The sequence below is a fragment of the Boleophthalmus pectinirostris genome, unplaced genomic scaffold, assembly GCF_026225935.1.
Source record: "Boleophthalmus pectinirostris isolate CB_2022bp ecotype Guang Dong unplaced genomic scaffold, ASM2622593v1 HiC_scaffold_969, whole genome shotgun sequence".
In the NCBI taxonomy this organism is placed as follows: Eukaryota; Metazoa; Chordata; class Actinopteri; order Gobiiformes; family Gobiidae; genus Boleophthalmus; species Boleophthalmus pectinirostris.
Window position 1 is genome coordinate 11,037 of NW_026571564.1, and position 5,677 is coordinate 16,713.

The 5,677-nt window shown below is 41.1% G+C and overlaps 1 long non-coding RNA gene across 1 annotated transcript; it reads left to right on the plus strand.

The window, feature by feature from the left end:
• Positions 1-6: 6 nt before the first annotated feature.
• Positions 7-4,037, plus strand: LOC129407373 (uncharacterized). The gene is made up of 2 exons (XR_008631513.1): positions 7-929; positions 3,516-4,037. It is a non-coding gene; the product is annotated as an uncharacterized LOC129407373 (long non-coding RNA).
• Positions 4,038-5,677: the final 1,640 nt, after the last annotated feature.

The window sequence follows — 5,677 nt, forward strand, 5'->3', positions numbered from 1 at the left end:
TGTGACTTGTAAATGATTTGAGTCAAGTAGAAGTGAAAAGGACCGGTCCAAGGAACGACTCCGGGCTCAATGCTGGACAATTGTTCTGGTCCATTTGGACTTCAGTATCAAGATTTACAATCAACTTAAATGATGCTCCAACAAACTCATGATGGAATGTATTGCGGCGCATGTAGCCCAAAGCTTATCCCACACGCCGCGGCAGGCTAAGACACGGGGTTAAACACTGTGGACGCGTAACTCGGAACAAATGCACATATACACGGTACTTATTTGTTATAGTAGGCGTACGCGTTAGAGCACTTACTTTAACGCTGCTGCCGTCCGTAGCCATGCACCGATTCCTTTTATGCGCAAATCTTTCCTGTTAAAATACGGTCAACAGAAAGTTGCTCCCCGTGCTCACCCCGCCGCCATGATCCAAGGCCTTACACTCAAAAGGTGAGCGCGCTCATATATAGGCCACACCACACCCACTGTGCCACCCCCAGACACCACAGTGTAGTGCACAGAGCCAAAGCGTGTGCACACCAGTCACGTGAGGAAACCAACAGAAAACCCACAAATGGCTCCTACAGAATGTACTGTTGATTTAAACGGACCAGAAAATCTGTGACAACATTTAGAACAGTTTTCATGCTTTTCATATTTTTAGTTTGATATATTATCATGGATTTATTTGATCATTCACAAAGTCTCTAGAAACACAATCTACATTTGTATGGACTTTAACACATCATGTTTTCTTTATTCAGTTTGAGGAGCTGTGGTTTGTCAAAGAGGAGCTGTTCCTCTCTGGCCTCAGCTCTGAAGTCCAACCCCTCACATCTCACAAAACTGAATCTGGTTGGTAACAGACTGAGTTTATCAGATGTGGAGGAGCTCGTGGAGCTTAAACAGAGTCGTCACTGTCGACTGGAGACACTGGGGTGAGTAGTGACTTTATGTGGCTGTTTTGAGCCTGGAGCAGTCGCACACATTTCCTTCTGTCCTCAAACTGACTCATGGAGCGGCTCCTTACAGTTTTTTGATTCACTTTGACACACTTCTCTATTGAACACTGACATTTACTAAACAGCTCACACACAACTCCAAACAGAGTTGGAGTTTTCCTCAACAAAAGATGATCCCAGATAAATGCACGTTAACATTTCACACTGATCACTCCTCGTCCAAAAGCCACTTTTCCATCCAAACTCTCAGACTCTGGTCGTGTGTTTGTTGAATCTGGGACACACAGCTGTGTTTTTGTCACACAGTAAAAGCACATTACCAATGTGACGACGGCATTGATCTGATCAACTCTATTTATGCTGAACAAACAGAAGAGACGTCAGATTAGCAAACACATCACAGTGTTTCTCTAGATTCTGGGGAGACTTTGGTGGCTCTGATCATTTCCATTTGAATCATTTCATCTCATACAATGAGTGGAGTTTAAATGACCTTTACTGTCTATATTTGACCTTCAAGCCGTCCTTTTTGACCTCTATACTTACTTTCAATGTTTAGAATAAGACAAAAGTGTGATGTTGTGATGCCAGTGTAAAGTCCAGGTTGTTTTTAGACTATGGGAGAGAAGTTTAGACTCTGAGGGCCACCGTAGTCTCCTCTATTAAAGTGAAACTGTGCATCAGCACTGCTTCTGCTGCATGTGATGTCTGTGTTCTGGACAATCAAACAAGACATTTAGTTACACCTTTTAACCATCACTTCTCTATTCAAAATTGACATTTGCAAAACAGCTCACACAAAATCCTCAGAAGAATTTTAGTTTTCCAGAACAAAATTGAATCTGAGCAAAATGCAGTTTTCATTCAAAGTGATAAACGGTCCCTCAAAAGCCACTTTTCCATCCAAACTGTGAGAGTGTGCTCATGTGTTTTCTGTGCTCTTTCATTCATGTGACAGAGCAGGAAACTGCAAAGGACATTTTGCACTATTTGATCCCAAATATTTCTACTGAAGTAAAGTTAATGGTGTTGGAAGAGTAAATACATCAAGAGTACTTTTGTCCTGTCATATGTACTGTAGTCTTTTCAAAGACATGTGCACAGGTCACAGTGTGTATATGTGTATGTGGTCTCTATATTCACACAGTCTGGACTCACTGTTGACTCTCTTCTCCCTGTTTGACTCACGACTCAAATCCTTTGTTGTTAGATTTGATCACAAATTTGTGTTTTTTTGCTGTTGTGTTTGAGTTTCTATTTTGTGTGTGACAGAGTTTGGGCCAAAGTCCTTTAGCACATGAGAACAGAGCTGTAGTAGAGAAAAAACAAGGACAATTCACTGATCCTGTGTTTGTGAATGAGAGCTCCAAATGCTCTGTTCCACCTTGTGATGTCATGTAGTGGTAGTTTTCAACTGAACAGCTCCATTTACCTGTACTTCAGTAGAGATGGGAAATTCCAGCGCTGAAATGATGAAAATGATTCTAGTGAAAGAGTATGGAGTTTAAAAACACAGTGGAGCACTTCCTGTATTACCACATGACATCACAAGGTGGAACAGAGTGTTTTCTGTTTGAGAGAAGAACTCAGCCTAAATCTGCAGAGTTTGTGTTAAACATGTGAATGAAACAAAACACAAGTCCAGGTCTGTTTGTGACGAGGAAACAACATCAGAACACAAATCACCAAACAGTGAAATATGAGACTTTTTAGTCCAGGTTTAGTCCAGGTTTAGTCCAGGTTTAGTCCTGGTTTAGTCCTGGTTTAGTCCTGGTTTAGTCCAGGTTTAGTCCTGGTTTAGTCCAGGTTTCCAGGTTTAGGTTTAGGTTTTTAGTCCTGGTTTAGTCCAGGTTTAGTCCAGGTTTAGTCCAGGTTTAGTCCTGGTTTAATTTAGGTTTAGTCCAGGTTTAGTCCAGGTTTAATTTAGGTTTAGTCCTGGTTTAGTCCAGGTTTAGTCCTGGTTTAATTTAGGTTTAGTCCAGGTTTAATCCTGGTTTAATTTAGGTTTAGTCCTGGTTTAGTCCAGGTTTAGTCCTGGTTTAATTTAGGTTTAGTCCAGGTTTAGTCCAGGTTTAATTTAGGTTTAGTCCTGGTTTAGTCCAGGTTTAGTCCTGGTTTAATTTAGGTTTAGTCCAGGTTTAATCCTGGTTTAATTTAGGTTTAGTCCTGGTTTAGTCCAGGTTTAGTCCTGGTTTAATTTAGGTTTAGTCCTGGTTCAATTTAGGTTTAGTCCAGGTTTAGTCCTGTTTAGTCCAGGTTTAGTCCAGGTTTAATTTAGGTTTAGTCCAGGTTTAGTCCAGGTTTAGTTCAGGTTTAGTCCTGGTTTAGTCCTGTTTAGTCCAGGTTTAGTCCAGGTTTAATTTAGGTTTAGTCCAGGTTTAGTCCAGGTTTAGTCCAGGTTTAGTCCTGGTTTAGTCCAGGTTTAGTCCTGTTTAGTCCAGGTTTAGTCCTGTTTTGTGCTGTTGTAGTTTAGTTTTTGATGATGTGTGTTGAAAGTGAATCAGGTGTGAACAGGTGAATTCAGGTTGAATTGAATCATTTCTGATCTCTGTTTCTCCACAGGTGGTGATTCTGAAGATGTTGTGTGTCGTGTGCAGAACCCTGACAGAGCCCAGACACACAAACACAAACGCTGCATTTTATCCAAAGAAAACAGTGTGTCATCTAAACTTCCTCCGGTCCTTTGGTAGTGAGGTGGTCCTACAAAAAATGTCATAAAAAAAGAACACCTCTAAAATAAAAGAGATGCAGCTTTAGTCGACACATGAGGTGAAATGATGAAATATGTTGATGTAAAATGTTCAGGTTTAAAGAAAAAAACTGTTTAATTTGAGCCTTTTGTTTCCAAGTCAAGTTTAATTCACTTCCAAAACACAGAAGGTCCCACCGAGATTTGAACTGAGATCACTGGATTCAGAATAGAGCCCGGCCGATATAATCGGCCGATATGGGCACCTGGAGACATATCGGCTGATATTTCACGTGGGCATGTTATACCTCGTTATAAAGCTTAGACTCTCTACATTCTGTTCATTTAATCCAATTTACAGACAGATAAATGTCCAAATATGTGACTCTGCGTCAGTATTTATCTGTGGAGTCATTTGTCTGTGTGTGTGTCCGTATTGTCCCTGAACACACCACAGAGTCACGTACTGTCCCTGAACACACCACAGAGTCACGTACTGTCCCTGAACACACCACAGAGTCACGTACTGTCCCTGAGTCACACACACACACAGAGTCACGTACTGTCCCTGAACACACCACAGAGTCACGTACTGTCCCTGAACACACCACAGAGTCACGTATTGTCCCTGAACACACCACAGAGTCACGTCACTCACGTGTGTTTGTTTACACCCACAGACACAGATCCAAACACTGACATTATTTTCTTTTTAAGGACAATCGGTTTGAGTCTGGATTAAAAGGACATTTATTAGTTCAGACTTGTGATGTGGGAGGAGCCTGTGTGAGGCTGAGTGTTGGAAATATGTCGACTTTGAAGCTAGTTTTGGTTAGCGATTATCTGCTGTGTCTCTCACACATAAACAGGCTGTTTTCTATTGGTCTATTGTAAAGTGACTATATTGACCGTATATTTCTTACTGGACCAGCAACAACACAGCACAACAAACACAGACACATGACAGTAGACATTACAGTGCACTCAGCGGGGCCTGTCCAACAAACATGTGATGGCCGACGGGAATAAAGAAAGCACCTTTATTTACTCAAAATCACGTTTAAAGTGTCAGAAAAACGTCTAGTCTAAACTGTGCCCACCGAGGAATTGTTCTGCAGCGACACGTCACCTCCACCAGATGGCGCCACTTCCACATGAATATTAGAACACTATTACACGTACAACAGTAGTGTTCAGGAGCCTCCCGTAAAGACATAAAACTACACAGAGCATCACACAGGATCAGGACTGGACTGGACTCGGAGGTGCGCCCGCGTAGACTAGTAGTGACTAGTACCGGAGAGCATTGTTTCCCAAACACTCGTGACCCTCAGATGAGTTGCAATAGATTTTATTTTTTTATTTTTTTTGGGTGGCCTTGGCATGTGGGTTTGTAATCTACATTTGTGACACTGATCTGCTGCTGCGTCTCCTCCTGCTCCCGGACTGGAACGAGCTGCAAAAACACAGACAGGCCCAACTATCTCACTAGAAATGTTCAAATGTTAAGACATGTTTTGTATCATTTCTAATCTTTTTGTAACGACCAAATATTTGACTTATGGATCCTTTTATTGCTGCTTCAGTGACTGATTTTCTGTTTAAAACTTGAGTAAAACTAATTGTTCAGAGACACACAGTGTTGGGAGTGTTACTTTTAAAATGTAATCCCCTACAGATTACAGATTACATACACCAAAATGTAGTTTGTAACATAATCCATTAAGTTACTTAAAGTGAGTAAAGTAATCTGAATACTTTGGATTACTTGATTTTCTGTAGAGAAGCAAAGACGAGGAAATCTTCACATAAGAAGTTTTGTCTGATAAAAGAAAAAAAAATCCCAGACTTTACTGAACCAAATTAAAAATATTATTGATAGAAAAAGAGGAGACACGGTCTGCGCGGCATGATTTAGTCCTGTTAAATCCTGGTGTAGACCTGGTTTTAGGCCTAGTTTAGACCTGGTTTACCTGGTTTTAGACCTGGTTTAGACCTGGTTTTAGACCTGGTTTAGACCTGGTTTAGACCTGGT